The 25,470-nt window shown below is 46.9% G+C and overlaps 1 protein-coding gene and 1 long non-coding RNA gene across 2 annotated transcripts in view; one reads left to right on the forward strand and one right to left on the reverse strand.

Moving 5' to 3' along the window:
• On the reverse strand, positions 1-13,842 carry LOC142360529 (uncharacterized). Its single transcript, XR_012763127.1, has 3 exons — positions 13,739-13,842; positions 2,031-2,082; positions 1-1,104 (listed from the first exon to the last, which is right to left on the reverse strand). It is a non-coding gene; the product is annotated as an uncharacterized LOC142360529 (long non-coding RNA).
• Positions 13,605-25,470, forward strand: part of BTBD3 (BTB domain containing 3) — a 25,410-nt gene continuing 13,544 nt past the window's right edge. The window contains exon 1 of the mRNA XM_075413495.1: positions 13,605-13,686. The gene's annotated coding sequence lies outside the window, so the exon portion shown is untranslated. The remainder of the gene's footprint in view (positions 13,687-25,470) is intronic.

Raw genomic sequence — 25,470 nt, forward strand, 5'->3', positions numbered from 1 at the left:
AAAAGCTGAAATGTTTCATGCAGATATTTCCTAAAGATAATTCAGATGGGGGCAAAAAGGTTAAAATGCAGCATTTGGACATACCTCCAATTAGGCTTTCGGATAACTTCTCCCCAAAGCTGCACTGTTTCAGCTGTGAATGTGCATTTTGCCAGGCAGAACTGGGTCAGGCACAGATGAGAGGCCAACGTGCCCCAAAATGACCTTTTTTTTTCCCGTAATCGCACTGCACTTCTCACACTGATATTCTTACAAATGCTGATTTTTCAGACTCTGTGGCCTCTCAGGGTACTAATGTGACCATGCTGGGAAGAGCTTTCCTATGAGCGATAACTTCCTCACACAACGGGACGATTCTTTCCAGTAGTGACTCCTAGAACTGCACAGGGTTTGGCCGGGACTGATGTGCGCTTTACCAGTTTACCAGGCTACCTGCTGGCCAGCCAGCTTTCCTAAAGCAAAGTATGCAGAACAAAAGCATTTCAGAGGAAAAATTATTAGAGCAGCGATGCTATGCCTGCCTTGCTCTGGAGGTGTTCACCCCTCTTCCCCCCGAGACCCAGCAGGCTGGTGACACCATCGTCTTCCATACACTGATGGTGCTATGATGGAAGCATCATGTCCAAAGCACTTGCCGTCCAGTGGCTTCCCAAATCAGGTCAAAGCATCCTCTGCCATAAGGGAATGGGTGGATTTGTTCCTGACACTATTTCTGCATTTGGGGAACTGTAGTCATTATCCTGGAGTATATTTAGTTCCCATTTGAAGCTTCTTCTAGACTACCTAATGAGCTTGAAAGTTAAGTTGCTCACCCAGACACCCCCAATGCCAGTTAATGCCAAGGGCTGAATGCCTCCTGCTTCCACTACACTTACAGTTGAAACATTCACACTTCAATATGACAGTCCTGAAGCACCCCACAGTGCCAAGGTCTTCCCTGTACCTCACTGTCCCCACGCCATTACTACTGCAGGCAACCACCAGCCCTCCGGTAAGGGTGTCAGGGAGGAGATGAAGGAGCAGAGATGAGTGGTGGAGACATGTTAGATTTGTACCAACGTCTTCCGTTCCACAACAGACTCGAGATGTTGTTCCTGGCAGGTCCTGATAATAAAAGCGTATTAATAATTACAGCAGTTTATTTAAGAAGCAGTGGATCAAACCTGTTGTGACCACTTGAGTGATACTTGAGAATTATTACAGGGTGCACCCATTTTAAGTCGGGATAATTAAGGCTGCTGTTATTAACACTCTGCCCTTCCCTATTACCGGTTTAATTTCCTCGAACAGTTTTACATCCTACATCCTGCCTTGGGGGTTTTTGGAAAATTCAATAGCCATTTTCCGTTCTAATTTTGCAGTTAAAGCACCCTCTTATTTCACCATCAGAGCTCAGAAGCGAGTTAAGCTTCCGTGCAAACTCATCTGCTGTTAGCGCTTCCCCCTGCTTGGGACTGAAGGCCCAGCCAGAAACCAGGGGAGCTTGTGCAACTCTTTCATCATGTCCCACAAGCAGCTGCTTTCAGAGACCCTCTCAGCTAATAAGAGTCTCTCCAAGGACTTTGAGGCAGGCTTTAACATTATTAACAGATTTTGGGAGGCTTGACTAGTCGAGCACTGGAGCAGACTTTTTGGAACCATCTGTTGGCTTATCAGTTTTGCTGGATATCTTCACACTGGTAAATGCAGTAGGCACTTGCATTCAGAAGATATACTGCCCATCCTATATGTTGCCCCTGTACAAAGCCAAGAGTCCTGGCTGAGGAGTGCACAAGGTAGAGGTGTGCAGCCTCTTGCCACACTATCAGCATGGCTTACTGGGATGTGGGCACTCATGTACTGGGCAGGGCTCTGCCCACAGCTGCATTGCACCCGTGTCCCATGCCAGTGCCAGTGCGTGGGCACGCATAGCCAAAAACCTGGGCAACACCTCCCCATTGGAGGAGGGTTTTTTAATTCTCTGTGTTCCCAAGGTTGGGAAGAAAACCACCGGTCTGCCATAGCTATTGTCACCACCAGCTACAGCTCACCTTTACTGGGTGGACTTCAGCTTTCCATCTTTCCTTTATTTGAAGGACAACCCTGTTAAGAAGAAAAAAACATGACCATGGACTGTGGTTCCTCGTCTTGGCTACAAAAAAAAAAAATGTGGCTCATTTTTTAATTTCTATTTTTTACTGATGCAAGCAGAAGCTTGTTCACCTGGCATTCAGGCAATGCTGTCCCTCTGTAATTTGAATGGTTGAGCCAAAGTTTCAAGTTAAGGGAGGCTTTCTTCCATACCTTTCAGTCTCTGGGGACATTAAGATTCCCTCTGAGATAACCCTTGAGCTCTGTCTCCAAAAGGCAATGTTGAAGAGCAGCTTTTTGGGGTTTTCGGATCCATTGGCTTGCATCAAATGCCTTATTCTGGTATGTTTCAGAAGGGCAGATGCTCCCGCAGACACTGCAGGGATTTCAGCTCTTAAGCTGTGGCTAAAGACAGCAGGAATCAATCTTCAGGCTGGTTAAAAGCAGCTATTGCCAGCAAGGTTGCAATGGGCTTTTCTGCGTTCAGGCTAGGCTGGCCATCTCAGTTAGCTGGCATTAGGAAGACCCCCGTCATGCTTTTTTTCCTTGTCTTAAACTGTTTTACAAATCACAGTGGCCCACACTTTCACATCCAGACACCAAAACAAGTGGCACTGCACTCACAAAATAGAGAGGCAGCACCTGTGCCCACCACTGATATCACTGCCCCTCCTGAGACAGGCAAGGAAGGGTTAAAAGACACTTGGGCTATGGCACCTGTGCCCACCACTGGTATCACTGCCCCTCCTGAGACAGGCAAGGAAGGGTTAAAAGACACTTGGGCTATGGCACCTGGGGCCTAACGATGATGAGCTCCATAAAAGGCTGTAGGAGGAGCACAAACTCTTGAACTGAGGACTAGGAGCTGGGTCCTGGTGTGGCCTTGATAGAGAAAATGCGTGTGTCCGGTGGGGAAAGGAGGTGTGAGAACTGACTGTGCTGCAGAAAGTAAGTGATTTTTTTGGGGAGAAAACGTTCAGCTGCTGGTGCCAGGGTGTAGTGCTCTGTATGGTGGAGAGGTGCTGATGCATGTGGTGAGAGGGGCTGGATAGTCCTTGATAGGAGGCATTAGCTGTCTGATGCACGAGTCTAAGATTCTTCTGCTAATGTAACATTTCCTCCTCCTTGCGAAGGATGCTGATATCCATTTGTCCATGTATTTTTATTTTGGAAAGGTTAACAGCCATTTGGTTAAGCCTGAAGGGGTTTCTGTCCCATCTCTTGGCAGGTGGGCAGAACTGGGAGAGATGAGGAAAATTGTCTGTGCCAATATACACCGAACTAGAAATCATAGTCTTCTAGCTGCAGTCTCATAGCCTGTGTGACCTGACCTTATGGGTAAAGGGGCAGACAAAATTCAAGACCATCTGCTATTAGTCAGTTAATACTTCACCCAAAAGTTGGGGTCGGCAGCCTCAATGAGCTACAGCTGTGCTGGAGACAACAGGTTTAGCTTTAGGAGGCATCTGATGCCTGAATGAACCCAGGGGATGTGGTAACCTCCTGGGGACACTTGGGATGGTGCTGAGATGACACCCCCAGCACTGCTTCATGCAGACCTTCCATGGCCTCCCTCTGTCTGCTCCCAGTTTGGATGCCTGCTTTCCAGCCTGTATAGCTGCAAAACACCTGGGTGTTTAACTGTATGTTACAAGGGTTTTGTCCTGCCTGCAAAAAGCTTTCAGCAGCTGCCCAGGCTAATTTTACAAGTCAGGTGTTTGTCTCTGACAGGCAACTCCTCATATCTTTACAACTAGACATTATTATATTGTTCTTTCATTTGATAACTGCTCCAGTAATGGCTTCCATTTGCAGTAAATCTCTTGTGCTGTCTTTCCCCCCCCCCTATTAAACATAAGATGATAACCTTTGCAGAAGGCTGTGTGCAGAAATTCAGCAAAGCTTTAAGAGGTTGGGGAGGAGGGGAGATGTGGAGGGAAAACGTGGTCAGCACTAGCAAAGTGCCTGGTGGGAAGATGCTTTTGGAGAAACTAATTATACCCTGGAGCGCTTGGAAGAATCTAGCCAGCATGCAAGTTGAACTGGAAAATTAATATCTAAATGGCTTTTCAAGTTAGTATGTCTTTGGGAAGTGCTGCTCAACACCTGGAAAATATGCCTTTGATACAAGAACAGATGAGTCTGAATGTGACTCAACACAAATATTTGGCTTCATTTTACTAATACCACAGAGCAGAACCTATCCCAGTCAAATGGCTTTGCAGATGCCAACAAAAATACTTTGATCAGCTCTCCCCAGAACACAGCTGGTTCAGCTTCACCTTCCCCAGTAGTGCAGCACTTGGTTTGCAGTATGCAGTGCTGGAGCTTGCCCAGAAATCTGGGCTGGGAGCAGGCAAGACCCAAAAGCTGTGAAGAAGCACCCCAAAAACCTTTTTTGCAGCTGCTTTTGGGCTATGACTCCTCTTCCTCATGAGCCTTTTATACATAATTATATATATGGTCACTCTGGAGGGTGACAGAACAAGGAAAGAGGACATGGATGCCCAGCAGCACTAGCAGCTTTGTGCTTTTCATCCGCTGTTGCAGGATGGCTTTGGTGGCCCAGTACTGCAGCTCTTGCCAGGTCTGGGTGATCTGGCAGCTTGTTTGCTCTGGAGTTGAGCTGAAACTTGTCAGCAAACTGCAGCACTAGGTAACTGTCCTGGGTTCGGCCAGGACAGGGTTAATTTTCACCAGCATCCAGGAAGGGACACAGCAGGGCTGGCTGACCCCATCTGGCCAAACAGAACAGGCTATTCCATACCATGGGCCTTCCGGTGGGGGGAACTCACTTGCAGCTCAGGAGTTCGCAGCAGCGGTGCGGGAGAGCGGCTCTATGGGTTGTGCGGTTTGTGTTGTGTTTTCTCCTTATCTGTATTGTTGTTGTTACTGTTCCCTTTGTTTGCTGTTCTGTTAAACTGCCCTTATCCCGACCCACCGGTTTCTGCCTGTTTCTTTCCATTCTCCTCTGGCGGGGGGGAGGGGCGGCCACGTGGTGCTTCTGTTGCCAGCCGCAGCCAAACCATAACATTAAATTGGCGCCCAACGTGGGGCAGGGATAACGGCAGGGCTGAGCAGCTGGTGTTAAAACTGCTTTCTTAGATTTTGTTAAATTTTGTTATACACATTTATTGTGTTAGTTAAATAGTTGCCGGTAAAAAATGTTGCTGACTTTAATCAAATGGCTGTGGTATTTGAATCCTTATTTGCAATATGTATTCACTGCTGTGCTGTTCATTACCTCGGGGAAAAGGATCAGGATGACAATTTTGCTGTACTGTATGACATCAACTTATGACATGATAATATCACTGTGCATGAAATTAGGCTTGTATTTGCATGCGGCACTGCAGTCATTTCCATATCTCAGATCCTATGTCTTAGATTTTGTTAATAATCAAACCCAGTCTGTGGGGAAAACCGGAGGGGATACCTTCCCCCACTCTTTCGCCCCCCCTCTCTCCCTCAGGCTTGTTCTAATGGCTCTTGAGAATTTCCAGTACCCATGGGATGCTCAGGCCAGCACTCTCCTATTGTTCTGCCTCCTGAATGGGTTTTGGGTATTGTTAAGGGTTAAACAAGTAGTTAAGAACATCATGCAGAGACTTGCCCCGGGGCTGGATAGCTGTGAGTGGTTGGGTGTGTGGGACAGCATGGGCAAGTACCTAGGGCAGTGGGCACCCTTGGTGTTTTTGAAACTCACCCCTGAACAAGTGCAGGATCCGGACAAACTAGTAAAATATCTGAAAAAAGTGTGCTGCCACGCTGGGAACTCCAGAGAGACACAAATCACTGCAATGTGCTGGGGTCTGGCCCATGCCTACCGAACCCTGTTCAACCTGATTCAGTGCCCTAAAGGGGAAGGGGGGGGAAGTGAAGCGGCAGGCACTGCGGCTGGTGTTGCCCCCCCAGCCAGCCCTGCAGCCCCTCCAGCCCAGCAGGCAGTCACAGCCCCCCCGACCGGCAACATGGCTGCCGCTGCAGGTTCTGCCTCGGTTTCCCTGGTGGGCACAGCAGCGGCTCCAGCCCCAGTTCCAGCAGCAGGCATCACGACTGAGCCCAATGACCAACCTGTGCCGGTAGCAGTCGCCCCTGTAAAACTAAAGAAAGACGCAAAGAGAGCAGATCGCTCCGGGAGGGATGACAATGAGCCAGGGTCATCACGGGAAACAGAGATCATCACCCGGTCCCTGTCCCTGAGCGAGCTGCGAGACATGTGGAAAGATTTCAGCCCCACCCAGGCAAGCACATTGTCACCTGGCTGCTGCAGTGCTGGGATAATGGGGCCAGCAGCTTGGAATTAGAGGGCAAGGAAGCCAAGCAGCTGGGATCCCTGGCCAGGAATGAGGGCATTGACAAGGCCATTGGGAAAAAGGAACAAGTCCTCAGCCTCTGGAGGAGAATTCTGTCAGGTATGAGGCAGAGGTACCCCTTCAGTGATGATTTTGTATGCTATCCTGGCAAGTGGACCAATATGGAAAGGGGTACTCAGTACTTGAGGGAATTAACTGTGCGGGAGCTGGTTTACTATGAACCAGAAGATGAGCAGGTACCCACAGACCCAGATGAAGTCCAGTGCACAGCATCTATGTGGAGGAAGTTTGTGCGGAGCGCATCATCCTCATATGCCAACTCACTAGCAGTGTTAAACTGGAAAGGTAAAAAGGCACCAACAGTGGATGAGGTGGCTGTCAGACTCCGCCAGTATGAGGAAAGCCTCTCTTCCTCCCTCGTTTCAGCCATGGAGAAATTGTCCCAGAAGGTCCAGCGACTCAAACAGAACATATCCTACTCCCCATCTGTACGGGACAGCATCTCAGCTATTAGGGGCAAGCATTCCTCTGCTCAGGAGAGACAATACAGAGGCTACACACCACGGGGCACCCTGTGGTTTTACCTGCGTGACCACGGAGAGGACATGAGGAAGTGGGATGGAAAACCCACCTCAAGTCTAGAGGCACGAGTATGTGAGTTGCAGGGTAAAGCAATCACCAAAGGGATTAGGAAAAATGCCACTCCAGTTTCCAGCAGCCAGCTCTTCAGACCAGGTAGGCAGTTTGATCTTGATTCCAGTCCTCTGGAGGGGACCTCCAAGTCATTTTTACAGCAGGTGAGCAGCAAATTCTCTGACCAGGATTAGAGGGGCCCTGCCTCCCGCCAGGTGGAGGAAAGGGACAACCACGTTTATTGGACAGTGTGGATTCGGTGGCCTGGCATGTCAGATCCCCAAGAGTATAAAGCTCTAGTGGACCCTGGTGCACAGTGTACTTTAATGCCATCAGAGTTCAAAGGGTCAGAGTCCATTTGCATTTCTGGAGTGACAGGGGGGTCCCAAGAGCTGAGTGTATTGGAGGCTGAAGTGAGCCTCACTGGGCAGGAGTGGCAGAAGCACCCCATTGTAACTGGCCCCGAGGCTCCGTGCATCCTTGGGATAGACTATCTTAGGAGAGGGTATTTCAAGGACCCAAAGGGATATCGGTGGGCTTTTGGCATAGCTGCTTTGGAGACGGAAGAAATTAAACAGCTGTCCATTTTGCCTGGTCTCTTGGAGGATCCTTCCATTGTGGGGTTGCTGAGGGTTGAAGAACAACAGGTGCCCATGGCAACCACAACGGTGCACTGGCGACAATATCGTACCAACCGAGACTCCCTTCTCCCCATTCATCAGCTGATCCGCCAGCTGGAGAGTCAAGGAGTGATCAGCAAAACTCGCTCACCCTTTAATAGTCCCATATGGCCAGTGAGAAAATCTACTGGAGAGTGGAGACTGACAATAGACTACCGTGGCCTGAATGAAGTCACACCACCGCTGAGTGCTGCTGTGCCAGACATGTTAGAACTTCAGTATCAGCTGGAGTCAAAGGCAGCCAAGTGGTATGCTACAATTGACATCGCTAATGCATTCTTCTCCATCCCTTTGGCAGCAGAGTGCAGGCCACAGTTTGCTTTCACCTGGAGGGGCACCCAGTACACCTGGAATCGACTGCCCCAGGGGTGGAAACACAGTCCCACCATTTGCCATGGACTAATCCAGACTGCACTGGAAAAAGGGTGAAGCTCCAGAAGATCTGCAGTACATCGATGACATCATTATATGGGGTGACACCGTGGAGGAAGTTTTTGAGAAAGGGGAGAAAATAGTTCAGATCCTTCTGAAAGCCGGTTTCGCCATTAAGCGAAGTAAAGTCAAGGGACCTGCACAAGACATCCAGTTTTTGGGAATAAAATGGCAGGATGGGCGCCATCAAATCCCAATGGATGTCATCAACAAAATAGCAGCTATGTCTCCACCAACCAGCAAAAAGGAAGCACAGGCTTTCCTGGGTGTTGTGAGTTTTTGGAGGATGCACATCCCAAATTACAGCCAAATTGTGAGTCCTCTGTACCACGTGACCCGGAAGAAGAATGATTTTGAATGGGGCCCTGAGCAACGACAGGCATTTGAACAAATTAAACAGGAGATAGTTCATGCCATAGCCCTTGGTCCAGTCCGGCCAGGGCAAGATGTTAAAAACGTGCTCTACACCACAGCCGGGGAGAATGGCCCAACCTGGAGTCTGTGGCAGAAAGCACCAGGGGAGACTCGAGGTCAACCCCTGGGGTTCTGGAGCCGGGGATACAAAGGATCTGAGGCCCGCTATACTCCCACTGAAAAAGAGATTCTGGCAGCATATGAAGGCGTTCGAGCTGCTTCAGAAGTGGTTGGCACTGAAGCACAGGTCCTAGCACCACGATTGCTGGTCCTGGGCTGGATGCTCAAAGAGAGGGTCCCCTCTACGCATCATGCTACCGATGCTACGTGGAGTAAGTGGGTCACGCTGATCACTCAGCGCACCCAAATGGGAAACCCCAGTCGCCCAGGAATTCTGGAGGTAATCATGGACTGGCCAGAAGGCAAAGATTTCGGAGCATTGCCAGAGGAGGAGGTGACACGTGCTGAAGAGGCCCCACTGTATAACCAGCTGCCACAAGATGAGAAACATTATGCCCTGTTCATGGATGGGTCCTGTCGCATTGTGGGGAAGCAGCGGAGGTGGAAGGCTGCTGTATGGAGCCCTACATGACAAGTTGCGGAAACTGCCAAGGGAGAAGGTGAGTCCAGCCAGTTTGCAGAGGTGAAAGCCATCCAGCTGGCTTTAGACATTGCCAGTCGAGAGAAGTGGCCAGTGCTCTACCTTTACACTGACTCCTGGATGGTGGCCAATGCCTTGTGGGGGTGGCTGCAGCAATGGAAGAGGAACAACTGGCAGTGCAGAGGCAAACCTATCTGGGCTGCCCCATTGTGGCAAGCTATTGCTGCCCGTCTGGAGCAGTTGGCTGTAAAAGTCCGTCACGTGGATGCCCACATCCCTAAGAGCTGGGCCACTGAGGAACATCAAAACAACCACCAGGCAGATCAGGCTGCTAAGATTGAAGTGGCTCAGGTGGATCTGGACTGGCAACATAAGGGTGAACTGCTTATAGCTCGGTGGGCCCATGACACCTCGGGCCACCAAGGAAGAGACGCGACATACCGATGGGCTCGTGACCGAGGGGTGGACTTGACCATGGACACCATCGCACAGGTTATCCATAAATGAGACATGCGCTGCAATCAAGCAAGCCAAGCGGGTAAAGCCTCAGTGGTATGGAGGACGATGGCTAAAATATAAATATGGGGAGGGTTGGCAGATTGACTACATCACACTGCCTCAAACCCGCCAAGGCAAGCACTATGTGCTCACAATGGTGGAGGCCACCACCGGATGGCTGGAAACCTACCCTGTGCCCCATGCCACTGCCCGGAATACCATCCTGGGCCTTGAAAAACAAGTCCTGTGGCGACATGGCACCCCCGAAAGAATTGAGTCGGACAATGGGGCTCATTTTCATAACAGCCTCATAGACACCTGGGCCAAAGAACACAATATTGAGTGGGTGTATCACATCCCCTACCATGCACCAGCCTCTGGAAAGATCGAATGTTACAATGGGCTGCTAAAAACCACTTTGAGAGCAATGGGGGGGTGGGACTTTCAAAAATTGGGATACCCATTTAGCAAAGGCCACCTGGTTGGTTAACACCAGAGGGTCCACCAACCGGGCTGGTCCTGCCCAGTCAAAACCTCAGCGCCCCGTAGAAGGAGATAAAGTCCCTGTAGTGCACATGCGGAACATGTTAGGGAAGACAGTTTGGGTTAGTCCTGCCTCGGGCAAAGGCAAGCCCGTCCGGGGGATTGCTTTTGCTCAAGGACCTGGGTGTACCTGGTGGGTAATGTGGAAGGATGGGGAAGTCCGATGTGTACCTCATGGGGATTTGATTTTGGGGGAGAATAGTCCATAAATAAATTGTATAAAGTTAATTGTTAAATAACCCTGTCACTGTCTGTTATCACTGTTATAATTGTTATATTTTGTACCAGTAGTAGCATAGTAAGAATCGTCCAGATTAAAGAAGAATGGACTTTTTGATGAACCCTAGCAGAGCACAGCAATGATGGAACTGGACCTGGTTTTCAACAACTGGCACCCAGCAACTTCATCAAGATCAACATCTCCTGCAGACTGTGGGCCCGGGCCACACCAGATACATCAGCCGTGAGCTCCAGATGCAGCAAGTGACCGCCCTTCACCACACATCACCTCCCCTGCCACGGAAGACCGTTACGACAGATGGAGCCCGAAGTCATGGATTAAATGAACTCAATGGACACTTTAGAGTGATGATCCATAGACTAAGGGAATGATATCTGGAGACAGGAGAAGTGGTGGTGATCAACTGGACAACAGGGGACCTGGGCATGACGTAGATGGTATGGAATAAGGGGTGGATAATGTCCTGTGTTTGGCCAGGACAGGGTTAATTTTCACCAGCATCCAGGAAGGGGCACAGCAGGGCTGGCTGACCCCACCTGGCCAAACAGAGCCCGGTATTCCATACCATGTGCCATCATGCTGGGTTCTGATGGGGGGGGAGCTGGGCAGGGGGAACTCACTCGTGGCTCGGGAGTTCGCGGCGGTGGTGTGGGAGAGCAGCTCTGTGGGTTGTGCTATTTGTGTTTTCTCCTTATCTGTATCGTCGTTGTTCCTGTTCCCTTTGTTTGCTGTTCTGTTAAACTGCCCTTATCCCGATCCACCGGTTTCTGCCTGTTTCTTTCCTTTCTCCTCTGCACTCTGGCGGGGGGAGGGGTGGCCGCGTGGTGCTTTTGTTGCCAGCCGCAGCCAAACCATAACATTAACTAAACACATCCCTGAGAAATGCATGGAGTTGCACAGAGGTCTGCTTAACTCTGATGGGTGACCACGCTTCTTTGTGGTTCAAAGCAGGTAACTAACACTGGGTATGCAATTGCAGGAGGAATAGGAGAGACTACAGCTCTCAATGTCAGTGCTTCGGTGCCAAGCAGCAGTGCTGTGAGAGTGCTTCTGAGCTGGACCATGCAGAGGAGGTGTAACCTGCCATCCTGTGTCTGTAAGTCCCCACCAGTGATGGGGGCTGAGGATGGGGTGGGACTGGTGTTCCAGCGTTGGGTACAGCCTCCTGCACCACTGGCTGTAGCCGAGCAACTTTGGCTCTTTGGGTGCACCAAGTCTGCTGCAGGGTGGTGGTGACTGCTTCAGTTTAATTGCTGATACTAGTATTAAACCAGAGCATGGAGCTCTTTGGAGGGTCCAAGCCCCTGTACACAGCTGAACGAGCTGGCCTGGAAATGCAGGAGAGCTCCAAGGAGTCAAAAAAAGTGAAACAAATGTTACTGAGTGGAGCCCCTAATTTGGACAGCCCCTGCTGCCTCTCAATCAGAAGTGCACGTGCAGAAAATATTGCAGGATTTGATCTTCTAACTCCTGGATGTGCTGGGGTTATGGCCAGAAGATGTTTTCCCACTATGGGCTTTCAAATTCAGGCTGCAAAATAACCTCCGTTAAGCTGGAGGAAAGGGCTTCCCCCCCCGCCCTTGCCCATCTAAATTATCCCAGTTGTAAAAGCGCCTTTTACCTTCCGTGTGAAAATAGGAAGGACAATTACAGTGGTTATCTACAGCATGTTTAAGTTCACTTCAGACAATGAATATTTTGTTGGCTTCCCAAGCCCCAATTAAATCATGGTTTACACACTACAATTTAAAACATGTACTCTGCTGGTAAAATATGAGAGCTATAAACTGTGTGTATATATAGTCATTATTGTTGCTATTTAATTTCTTATCTCTTTTAATAGCTAAAATATTAAAATGGGAAAAGCAAGTACTGATTATCTGCAGATGCCTGATTTCGCATTGCGAAGGTATCTGCTAAAATAGCATGTATATAATATGGGCAAACGAATGTTCATAGGAGACTAAAGCTGGAACACAGCAGCGATTCCAGAAATAATTGCTTCTTCAGGGGGTGGAAAAAAAAAAACCCCACAATCCACCCTAAAGCTCAAATAAAGCCTTTTGCTACGCTTTTAAAAATAAATGTTAGCAACACATTTTCATTTCCCTTGTGGTTAGACACACTGGTGTTATGAGAAATCCCTTATTTATGGAGCCCCTGGATAAACTCAGGTGCTGATGCTGGAAATGCCTCTATCCCTGATCATTATTTTTTCAGCAGCTCAAAAATTAAAAGCGTTTTGCCACTTTTTTTTTTTTTTTTTAAACCCGGCAATCCTATGAGCAGCAGGATGGGAACAGCTCATGCAAGGAAGCATGTAAGGCATTAATCTGTTATGATTAATCTGTGTGATTTGGAAAAAAACTAAAAAAATGTGAGGGGAAAGTATGGTCCATCCCTCAGGCTGCCTGTTGCTGGCCCTGGGATTGAAATGTGAGTGCTGTAGGGTTTCTTCTGCTCTTTTTTTGCTTAGAGGTGGGGGGAGTAAGAGTGGATGAACAAAAGCAATGTTTTATAAGGCAAAATATTTGGGTCATTGTGACTTTGCAAATTGAAACAAGCTGTTGTCCAAAGGGAAGGGTGAACTCTTCTCCTCCCAGATGTCAGCGCACATCAAAACCCTGCTTTTTCAGAGGGTGAATCCTCAAACAAGTTGGACATGATAAGCCAGGAACATGCTTCTATTTCAGGCACTAATGCGGTTTTTTAATTTAAAAAAAAAGGTGCTGTTGGGTTTGTCTCTTGCCTTTTCTGAACTTTTTTTGGTGCCAAAGTCACCTTTTTGGTGATGAAACCTTAAGTTTGTGCTGTTGCTGGCAGCCTGGGGGGCTGTGGGGCCAGGCCCTGGCTGGCCTCTGGAGGCGTCAGGGCCGGTGGGGCCTTGAGGGGAAAAACCCCGCCAGACTGAAGAAGTGCGTCTGGTGAGCGGGTCTTGACAGTGCTCCCACACGCGATGGCCCCACGGGAGGCGGGAACTCCGCGCTGGGGGAGGGGAGCCCCAGCCCGCCGCAGCTGCGGCCTTGCTGCAGGCCCGGGACCTGATCCGGCCCGCGCTGACGCCGTGCCGCTCTCGGCTGCACCCACGCGCGCCCCCGCCGCCCCACCCGGGTCTGCGCGCTCGCGCCCGCCAGGAAGGGGTGGGGGTGGGGGGGCCGTGCGCGGCGTGCGCGTGCGCCGAGCGGGCGCGTCCTCGAGGCCGGGCTGCGCGTGCTGCTGCGGGAGGCCGCGCCGCCCCGGGAGTGGGGTCGCCCTCAGGTCAGTGCAAGGCGGGGGTGCGGGCGCGCGAGGCGGTCGTTACGGCCCTTACCGGGTGCTCGCGCCGCCCTCGGGGCGGAGGAGCGGTGTGGGGGCCGGGGCGGTCCGGCTGGGCCTCGGGCGGCGCGGGGCTGGGGCCGACCTGCGGCGGGTGGGAGAGCTGCCGCCCGCCGCGGCGCCGGGTGTAGGGGCCCGTCGGAGCGCCGGGCGGGCCGGGCTGCAGTGGCGGCGGGGGGTCCGGGGCAGGCGGGTGGCCGCCCTGCGGGGACGCCTCCGTGAGGGGCGGGGCGGAGCGGCCGCACCTGGCGCTGCCCGCGCCCGCCGCGGAACTTTGGAAGGGGGAGCCGGGCCAGTTTGTGCGGGGAGCGATACCCGGGTGTCCGGTCCCCGGGTCGGCGCTGGAGCCGTCGGCTCACCCGGCACAACGAGCCCCTTGGAAAGCGGGCTTTGCCTGATCGAAGTGGTTATTTGTGCCTGCAGCTGTTTCGAGAGGTTTCGTTCATACTTTCTTTTCTTTTCTTCCCCCGGCTCCCCGCCCCGAGCGTATGCAGCTGCCTTTTGTGCCGAAGCGGGTTGGCTTCGTCGCGGAGCCAGGGGGAACCGGCAGTGACAAACTGCTCTGGCGGGAGGGTGGTTTGGGGTCAGACATGAAGTGCGAGGAGTACCCGTCTTGGGACCTGGCGGTGCCAGCACGTCTGACCGCCGGGGCAGGGGCTGCTCCGCGGGCCCATGGGTGTGTGTGTAGGCTCGCACTTCCACTTGGAAAAATTCCGAGTTGTGTAAACCTTAAAAGTTGGGGCTTGGGGTTTTTTCCCCTGCTTAAAGTAATGCTGCTTTAAAAGAAGTATTCTAAGTGTCAATCAAATAAAACTTCCGAGAGGAACAATGAATAATTGCACACGGTTTGACATAAATACCACCTCCTCTTCCCCACTTTGTTGGCCAAACTTCCGTATGTATATGTGTGAAGACTGGGTAGTTGGAGTCAAGGGCCCACATGCCTACAATTTACTATTTCCCTGTTTGTTTTGTTTCAAGAAAGTCCATCTTGGGTAACCTTCAGCTTAAGTTTATAAATTTATTTGCCTATAGTGTTTACTGAGTGGTAGTGCGTTTAAAAACAGAAGGGAGTAGTGCGTTGTTCTCACTTGAAGTGAGAAAAAGTTGGAATTGAAGTTATAATACTTAAGTGTTCCTAAAATGATGATTACTAACATACCTAATTAAAACAGCAGACTGACTGTGTCTCATCTGAAGAGTGCTGGTGCAAGTTTTCTGCGTTGTTGTTAGTCTTCACCATACTTTGTTTTCAGCATGTAATCTGTATGTCAGACTTTAATCCGTGTCCTAGGCTTTTTGATTGTTTTTTGTGTGGAGAGGTGATGTTGGGTGCTAGGTATACAATACTGTATTTGATTTTACTTTAACTGTTTGATGCTGCGGTCAAGCTCAAAATAACTTACTTTGGTGTGAAAGAACTGGTCGCGCCATTTCCTACAGAAAGTAAGTCTCATAACATACAGTGTCTTGGCTTCATTGAGTAATCAAACTTTGCGAATCAGATCTCTTGGGACCGTATTTGTTTGAATTAAGTTCTGGCACAGGATTGCAAGAGTTGAATTTAGAGTGCAGTACTTTTTAAAATCCCCCTCAGTAAGTGCACTGCAGCTAACTACGTATTAACTTTCTTTGCGTTTCCCTTCCAGTGATCCTCAGCTCTGTCCTGAGGAAACACCTTTCAGAAGCTTGCCCTTTAAGGCTGAGAAAAAAGGTGCAAGTTGCAACAGTAGTTGTTACTATTTGGACACTTGCTTGTTAGAGCACATGAGCAAATATTTTTTCTAAAGTTACCAAACAGTTGTTATGCTTATGATGAAGGCGTCAGTGCTAGGGTAGGCTCAGTTAAAACAGAGGTCTGATGAAGATAGGCTGTGCGTTATGTTGTCAGGAGAAATTTAGGTCTTCATCTGTTGTGTGAACTTGTGCAAATGACATTATTTTTGCAGCAAAATGTTGTTCATGCCTAGCATTAGCTTTCTTGGATGATTCAAGATAGTTCTCTGGTGATACTCTCTCTTCTAGCTCCTCAAACCTTGCAGGCTATTGTTTTGTTTTACATGAGCAAATGTTCAGATACTTGAGCTGCCATGGAAGCCCTTTTTTATGATGCACTATATCAACAAGTGATGGGCAACAGTTTCTGTCTCAGAGAGCTGATTGGTAAGGCAAAAGAAGGAAGTAAGAGATGGGAATCTTGGAAGGAAAAGATTAAAAACTTTATGTGGTGGAAGTTGTCTTCAATTCTGTTTTCTGCCATAAAGTTGAATTCCGATCACGTGTCTTAATTACAAAACCACATTATAGGTATGTATGTTAGAAAGCTGAAGAGGGGAAAGCTGAAGTAGAAGATCATTCGAATTTGTAAGCTTCCCATTTTCTGGGCCTGGCTTGTCTGTTTTCTGATCCTGCTACCCTGTCTGAGTTTGGTAACTTGACAAGCTAGAGTAAAAGAAAACCAAGCAAGTCCACTGCCTGGAAAGTGTTTACATGTTAAAACACTGGTGAACTGGTTGGTGATCTGTAAATCTCTGCTGAATGTCCTGGTGTAGAATCACAGAAAACACGTTTGGAAGGCATCTTGAGACGTCACCTTGTCCAGCCCTGTTACCTGTATCTGGAGGTTACCTGGTATCCCAAATAAATTTTTCAACAGAGGATCATGTATCACTGCAGTACAGGACTGAATGACTTATTGATAGCATAAAAACATAGACTACTTTGGGTTGGAAGGGAGCTTTAGAGGTCGTCTAGTCCAATCCCTCTGCAGTGAGCAGGGACATCTTCCACTAGACCAGGTTGCTCAGAGCCCCATCCAACCTGGCCTTGAATGTTTCCAGGGATGGGGCCCCCGCTACATCTCTGGGCAACCTGTTCCAGTGTTTCACCACCCTCATTGTAAAAAATTTCTTCCTTGTATCCAGTCTAAGTCTACCCTCCCTTAGTTTAAAACCATTACTCCTTGTCCTGTCACAACAGGCCTTGCTAAAAAGATTTTCTCCTTCTTTCCTACAGGACCCCTTCAGGTACTGGAAGGCTTCTATAAGGTCTCCCCACAGCCTTCTCTTCTCCAGGCTGAACAGCCCCAACTCTCTCAGCCTTTCCTTGTAGGAGAGGTGCTCCAGCCCTCTTACTGCCTTTTTACAGCCCCTTTACTGCCTCCCTGTTTGCTCAAAGTGTGCTTGGCTGCAAGGGTTTTCTGAGAGAAAGCAAGCAACTCTTCAGTCAGGTGTCATGTTTGCTTGTGCCTGATAGGCGTGAGATTTTATATGTAGGCTTGCAATAGTTGATGGAACAAAGTCTCTTTAAAATCTAATCCATAATATGCCACATGCTACTTAACAGCGCGTCACTTTGCCCACTTAGCGGAGGAGGAAAGTGCAAGCCATACTCTCTAACGCTGGGGAGGAGCTGAAGCTAGCTGCTTATTGTTTACAACAGGAATGTATGCAGTGGCTTACACTGTCTCTTTGTTGCAGTATTTTGCCTTCCTTTGGAGTCCTCAGCATACAGTTCAACTCAGAGATGAAAGAAATTGCTCCCTTGTTAGCTTGCTCAGTTTCTGTCGAGGGACGTAGCTCAAAGGAATACCATGTGACATTGTGGTAATATAAGGTGCTTAAACATGTACAAAGTGCACCTAGGTGCATTCGATTTCGTAGTGCTATTTGATTTTTGTCTTCAGTAATACTCCTATCGGACCAAGGTGATCCATGTATATCAAGAAGAAGTAAAAGCTTTCATACTGTATAAAACTTTATAATACATAAAACTAATGTGTATGTATGTTTACATCGCACAGTCCCTTAACTAAGCTCTTATGTTTGATTACTTGGTCCTTCCTTGATTTTTTTTCTTTTTCTCTACTAAAGTTCTGACGTGTTCTAGGGTCTCTGAAACAGAGTTGTTGCCAAGGAGAGCAGGCATTTTAGGATACCCTAGCATTGCTAGACAAATATGTCTTAATGCTTTTAAGTATATTCTGCAACCAGAGTTTGAGAAGTGTGTGGTTAGTGCAAAGTAGCTGCCATTCACTTGTGAAGAGGAGGAGAAACTAGTAGAAATACCAAAGCATAACTGGTCTAATAGGCAAGTGTGACTGAAATATTTGCAGCAAAGGACAGTAAATCTGATTTTCTAGAACAGTTAAGATAAAAATTTGGCAACGTCTTTATTCCCTTGTGGAACGGCCATTTAAACAGAAGCTGCATGTGCTGTGACTGCCTGGTGACAAGGGCAAGTAACAAGATCCACAGCTTCTAACATGTGGCAAAGGAAGATTAATTCAGTACAGTGCAGTTTAATGGATGTAATGTTTGGTTCCATTCCTTGAACTATTTGGATATAGCTCTGATGAGCTGAAATTGGTCTTTCATATCTAAAAGTTGGGGTTATTAAACAGTTGTCAAAAAATTGCAGGAGTTGCTGTTCGTGGGTTTTGGTTCTCACTTTTGAGAAGTTAGAGCCACCATGTTTGAGAATGCATTTCTTACCAAATGGGTGTTTTGCCAATGGACTGAACTGTTCCTCTTTCACTAACTGGGGTAATCTTCCTCTTTTGTCATTTAAAATGCAACAGAAACAAGAAGCTGTACCAGTTTTTCCTCTTTTTTAAGCTCATTTGAAATACTTTTACTGAATGGCTCCAGGTATGCACTTCTACTGTAAACACAAGTGTGCTAAATCACTGATCTGCTTTGCATTTTTAAGCCACATGTTTTACATCTAGTGAAGTTTAGGGAACTATAGATTCGCATGATGTAATTTTCCCATGACAGACCCTAATGACATTTACATTACAAGGCCTAACCAAGCTTTCCAAAAGTCCCCTCTGTTTTTCTTAACCTTGTTAGAAGGTGCTGGTAGCATGGCAGTCCCAGGAGACTGAAGTTTGCGGACCACAGAACAGGTATGGTGTGGGTCATAGCAATATCCTCTCCCCCTCTTTTTTTCCCTACAGGGTACTTCAACTCTATGGTTTGATGTGGTGAATGTAGGTTGTCTGCACATGAAACATGTAGTCCTTGAATTATATGTCAACATAATCAACTTCAGTGCAGTCCCTACGTGGATACACATGGGGTAGTTACTCTTCTAGTGCCATCGGCTCTCACAAGCAAGGACTCACTCAGCAAGTGTCTTCTCTTCATCTGTGTTAGCATTTGCGTTTTGCAGTCCTACTGTGTGTAGGAGGACAAAGAAATTTGGGAACCACTGATGTAAAGGAGTAGGACCAGTCACCTTCCAACCTGCTCTTTATCAGAGCCTATATTAATTTAACTGTTCAGTTTAAAAAGAACAGTTTCTGAGCCAAGTTATAATTAAATTAAAGGTTTGTCTACATAGGCCTGATCTATCTGTAAGATGGGAAGTTCTGTCTGTAGTCATCCAGTCCCGATCTCTCCCTTGAAAGAGGCAGCATGTGAGTGCTAATTGTAGTGGTGGTTTTTCTGAAGTGCACTAAGATCACTAGCTTCTTTCTCACAGGGCACTGAATGATCATTAAATGCTAATGACTTTTGATTACTGTTGACATCAGTCAATTTAGAATTAGTGACCTAGAGACAAAAGCCACTGTATCTCATTACCAATTTCCTGAGCTATCTGATCTTTCCTTTGTAAGTCAGTTTTGGTAAGAGGCAGAGTAGAGTTAAAGTTGACCTCTTAGAAAAGGATTGAATGCTTTTAGGTTTGCAATATCATGTTTAGGAAAAAAAAATAGCAGCCACTAAGAAAGAACTTATTTATTGACCCCACAGATTGTCAAGAGCAAAACTCAACATTAAATGAAACAGATAATCTAGAGAAGTAGTGATGGGGAAGAAATGCATAATTTATCACTGTTAAATTAGAAAAACAGATTATCTCCTGTAACCTTGAACTGAATTTCTGTAGTTGCAGGTTTTATCATCTTAGTTTTTACTTTGAACTATCAAGAAGTAAATTAATGTTTATAGAATGAATTGCAAATTGTGCTCTGGGATTTTTTCTACCTACAGTTTGCAAACTATGACATTGGGGAATATGTCTCAGCAGGCTGGTAAAATCATGTATTTCATGTTGCAATGAAGCATTTCACGCTATTTCTTTCCATATGTACGAAAGAGAATGTTTATGTGATAATTCACTGTAACGGGATCAAATATGTTGTTTGCTGTACGTTGTTTAAACATAACCATTTATGTGGTGGTGGTTTATATGGACTGCCATTTGTGCAGCAAGCATGGTATTGAAATCATAATGAAAATACAAAAGAATTTTAAATATTTTTTTCTTGCTTGCTTTAATACACTAGCTATATTTATTTTGACACAGCTGGGAAAAAAACCCTTTAAACGCAAAACTCAACTGTGTAGAGAAGTCTTTTGTGTTACATTGTGCTTGGGGTGTAAATATAAAGTTATTGAACCTCTCACTGGGGTTAAATTGCAAACTTTAAGCAGCTAAGCAAGAAAGTAACAGGAGAAAAATGAGAGCGGAAGATGTTGCTCTTGGTGTGGGAACAGGTTCATGGTGAGCCAATACAAATCCATGCAGAAGGAAAGGCTATATTTACTCACAGGTAAACAGGGGTAAATGTCATTCTTAAATATAATGGGGGTTTTTTTATTGCCTTGGCTCAAAAAGGATATTGCTGTAAAAAATCAAAAGAGAACAATGAAAATGATTGCAGATACAAAAAGGACAAATTAAAAAATTAAGGTTGCTTTGGCAGAGAGACCAATAAGAAGTGCTGTGCAGAGATACAGTTTATATGCTAGCAAATAATACAATTATGAAAGAGTTAAAAACATCTGGACACTCATTCTTTAAGCTTCTATTTTATGTAAGTTTGTGTTTACCTATTGACTGAGCTGCTCAGGTATTTCTGCTTTTGTTTTCTTCAAAGCATTAAGGACATTTAGGAAAAAAATGTTAAAATTATCTTAGTGGATAATGTTATACAAAATATTTAAATCTTCATACTTTAAATGGCAAGCAGAGTTAAGAACAATATTTGCCAACAAGTGTGTTGCTGGTATAGCATAAGAGCTATAGCAAAATACAACTCAGCTATTTTGTACTTTGGTTTAAAGCCTCTAGTATTGGGTCAAGATGCAACTCTGCTCTGATGCTATTCTACTCTTTCCCAGCTCTTGACAATTCCAGGAAAGAAATTCTATATTTTACCCTATTTGCTGGCACCTCTGAGAGTCTCTATAATTTTATCCATCTTTCTCTCTGCATTTAGTCATCTTTTTTTTTTTTTTTTTCAATAGAAGCCCTTACTGAGTAAGAGTTCAGGGCCAGCTTTTCCATGCAACAGTCAAAAGTGGGTGCCATCTTGGTTACTTCCAGTGCTGCCAATCAGAAACTTTTGAAAGAGGAGATTGGAAGATTTTTGTCAACTGTAATGTATTTTTTACTTGTGGGTATCAAGAGCAGAGCTATCGGTCCCCTTTCCAAATGAGTGTTTTTACAAACAGAAGAAGAGTTGGAATGGTCATTGGGAAAGATTCTTCCAAGTGACTTAAGTATTTTGTAGATAGGCAAACAGAACTAGGCTCCTCAGCTGTGTGGTTTGCTGAGTTTTTTGGTTTTGTTTTTTGAACTTGTACAGTCCATTTCTAAATGAGTGCTTAAAGTCAACTTAAATTCACTGAAAATTACTGGTGAACAGGTAGATTTGTTAAACAGTAACACTGTGTGTTTATTTTGGTTAATCAAGATATATCATCTGAAATTTGTTTCCTTGTCAGGGGAAATCCAGAATTTAAACAAAGAATGTTAATAATGCAGAGGCATAATAACTGCTGAGGGAGAGACTTGGCAACTTTACAAAAAAGAAATATATGTGTTTTCTCATTGCCTACTCGGAATTCATTCCTTTATTGATGATCTGGTTATAACAGACAATTGGGAATTTTGATGAAAGCTTGTTTTTTATAGAATTGTCCAGTTCATGCTACTACATGAAGAATGGACCTGTACATGAGAGGTATAGAAAAACAGAACTTATTAGAAGAAGGAAAATAAAAAGTAGAAAAACTTGTGTATACTTGGTATTGTGGCAGGAAAGACTGGTGTAATATGAGGAGGAGTACTGAAAATTAAACCTGGAAATTAAATGATTTGTCAGTTGGAAGTTACCTTTAGAAAGGTATAATTATATTAGTACCATACTATTAAAAGTTGTACCAAGGGTTGGGCTGCAGTATGACTCCTGTGCCAACCCTCACAATGGTGTCAAGGTATATTATGGTCTTAAGGGATAAGTGAAACTGGGATTGCAGGTATATTGCACACATTTGGATTTGAACAGCAAAATTGGTGCTGCAGTTGTTCACAATATTTAGTCAGGAGCTGACTTCCAAGGGCTTGTAACTTGCTCCTAATAATTTGAAAGGGATATGTAACTTAATATGTAGTATCTCAGCCTTAGAATATAGTCCTTTGCCTAATTCTTCACCTCTGGCATTTTGGGTTGTCGTTAGACCAGTGTTAAGATTTAAACATGGAATTTACTACACCCTTTAAGTTAAAATATTTCAGGTTTAACTGTTTATAAAATAATGATTAATGTGTCTTTGAAGAACTGTGTTTCCCTTTTTCCCAGTTGTATGTATCAAGTGTGGTTCTGTTAATATATAATTAATGAAGAAGGATGAGAATTGCTGAAGAAGATTAGGAACACGTTGTAATAAGCTTTCAGAAATTGATAGATCTTTGGGTGAAAGAAGGTCAATTTCCTTGGTCCTCTTTCCAGAATCAGACTGATTTGAACTTGGATTTTTGACTAGTCTTTCAACAGGGAGTAGTTCATAGGTTGCTTTTACTCACTGCTAACGTATTGATTTGTAAATTCATTAACAGTATGTGTATAGTAAAAGAAGAAAACTCTGTTGTAGGAAAACAGACAGAAGTTGCTGTCAAAATGGAAAGAATAGTGAGTGCAACTAGCACTGATTCTTTGGGGTTTTTTCCCCCTTCACATGGATCTAATGATTGGTTTAGGAGACTTAGTTTCAGAGCTAATGAAGTGTAGCAGAGGGCAGTATAGATAAAGCCTGTAACAGGTTCATTTTTTTTTGTAGGAACTTTTGGAGTCTGTTGTGGAATCAGCACTATTTTCCCGTTATAGCAGACCAGTAGGTGGCTTAAGAACAGACAAAGGTGGCAATTAGGCTTTTTATTTGCTGGGGTGGATTTTTATCCCATCATGTGGATGTTACCTTCTTGTTAACCGGGGGTCTGTCTGACTTCTGGCTGCAGGTGTAACATACTTCAGCTGCAGTCTCTCCCTCTCTTCCTTCCCCAAGGAAGCACAACATGCTACACATACATTGTGTTTTACGGAAGTCAAAGGTATGGTGGACTCCTGCTGGTTCACGTTTACGATTAGTCTTTTCCAGACTGAGTGGTCAGTCCATCTGGAAGGATAGGGAAGTCTGCTGCCTTCCTGGGGCCCGGGTTATGGATGTTGCTAAGAAACTCCCTAGTCTGGTGCGGCCTTCTGATTATTACCCCCTCTTGGTAATGCAGGTTGGTAGGGACGAGATAACAGAGAGAAGTCCTAAGGCCATCAAAAGGGACTTCAGGGCACTGGGGCAACTGTTTGAGGGATCGGGGCGCAGATGGTGTTTTCCTCCATCCCATCAGTGGCAGGGAACAGCACTGAAAGGGGCAGGGGAACTCACTTGGTTAACAGATGGCTCAGGGACTGGTGCCATTGGTCAAATTTTGGCTTCTTTCATCACGGGGAGGTGTACACAGCACCGGGCCTGCTGGTGACAAGCGGATCGCAGCTATCTCAAAGGGGGAAAAAGGATTCTTGGCCACAAGCTGGTGGGGCTCATTGAGAGGGCTTTAAACTAGGCTCGAAGGGGGAAGGGGACATCACCCAGCTCACTAGGGACGAGCCCAGGCTTGGCGTGCCAGGGTCAGGGGTGAGATTGATAGCCCAGCTCAAGTGTGTCTATACCAACGCACGTAGCATGGGCAATAAACAGGAGGAGCTGGAAGCCATTATACAGCAGGACGGCTACGACTTGGTCGCCATCACAGAAACGTGGTGGGACAACTCGCATGACTGGCATGCTGTCATGGATGGCTACAGACTCTTTAGGATAGACAGGCCAACAAGGAGAGGTGGGGGAGTTGCTCTATATGTGAGGGAGCAACTGGAATGCATTGAACTTGGCCTGGGGGCAAATGAGGAAGAGTTGAGAGCTTGTGGGTTAGAATTAAGGGACAGGCTCCTAAGGGTGACATTATGGTGGGTGTGTACTACAGGCCACCTGACCAGGACAAGGAAGTTGATGAGGCCTTCTACAGGCAGCTGCAAGCAGCCTCACAATCACAGGCCCTGGTTCTCATGGGGGACTTCAACCACCCTGACATCAGCTGGGAAGACCATACAGCTAGGCAGGCGCAATCCAGGAGGTTCCTACAGAGCATCAATGACAACTTTCTGATGCAAGTGGTGGAGGAACCAACAAGGAAAGGCACTCTGCTGGACCTTGTATTAACAAACAAGGAGGGACTGGTGGAGGATGTGAAGGTTGCAGGTAGACTCGGCTGCAGTGACCATGAAATGGCGGAGTTCAGGATCCTGTGTGGAGGAAGCAGGGCGATAAGTAGGATCAAAACCTTGGACCTCAGGAGGGCTGACTTTGCCCTCTTCAAGGAGCTACTGGGAGGAATCCCGTGGGCCAGGGCTCTTGAAGGCAGGGGGTCCAAGAGTGCTGGTTGCTGTTTAAACATCACTTCCTCTATGCTCAGGAGCGGTGCATCCCCCTCAGAAAGAAATCGAGCAAAGGAGGCAGGAGACCTGCATGGTTGAACAAAGAGCTTCCAGTGGAGCTCAGGTGGAAGAGAAAGGTCCATGGAATGTGGAAAGAGGGGCAGGCCACTTGGGAAGAGTACAGGAATGTGGTCAGAGCGTGCAGGGATGCGACGAGGAAGGCCAAGGCTCACCTGGAATTGAAGCTGGCAAGGGATGTCAAAAACAACAAGAAGGGCTTCTTCAACTACATCAGCAGCAAAAGGAAGGCTAAGGACAATGTGAGGCAGCTACTGAATGAGGCGGGTGTCCTGGTGACGGAGGATGCAGAGAAGGCAGAGCTACTGAATGCCTTCTTTGCTTCAGTCTTCAGTGCCAAGGCAGGCCCTCAGGAATCCCAGGCCCCGGAGGTAAGAGAAGAAGCCCACAGAGAGGATGATGACTTTCCCTTGGTCGAGGAGGACTGTGTGAGGGATCGCTTAAGTGATCTGGACACCCGCAAATCCATGGGCCCCGATGGAATGCACCCATGAGTGCTGTGGGAGCTGGCGGATGTCATTGCTGAGCCACTCCCATCATCTTTGAGAGGTCCTGGAGGACAGGAGAGGTGCCCGAGGACTGGAGAAAGGCCAATGTCACTCCAATCTTCAAAAAGGGCAAGAAGGAGGACCCAGGGAACTACAGACTGCTCAGCCTCACCTCCATCCTGGGAAAGGTGATGGAGCAGCTTATCCTGGAGGTCATCAACAAGCAAGTGGAGGAAAAGAAGGTTATCAGGAGTAGTCAGCATGGATCCACCAAGGGGAAATCATGCCTGACCAATCTGATAGCTTTCTACGATGACATGACTGGCTGGGTAGAAGAAGGGAGAGCCGTGGATGTTGTCCAGCTAGACTTCAGCAAGGCTTTCGACACAGTCTCCCATAACATCCTCCTAGGGAAGCTCAGGAAGTGTGGGCTGGATG

This window comes from Opisthocomus hoazin, chromosome 2, assembly GCF_030867145.1.
Source record: "Opisthocomus hoazin isolate bOpiHoa1 chromosome 2, bOpiHoa1.hap1, whole genome shotgun sequence".
Classification (NCBI taxonomy): Eukaryota; Metazoa; Chordata; class Aves; order Opisthocomiformes; family Opisthocomidae; genus Opisthocomus; species Opisthocomus hoazin.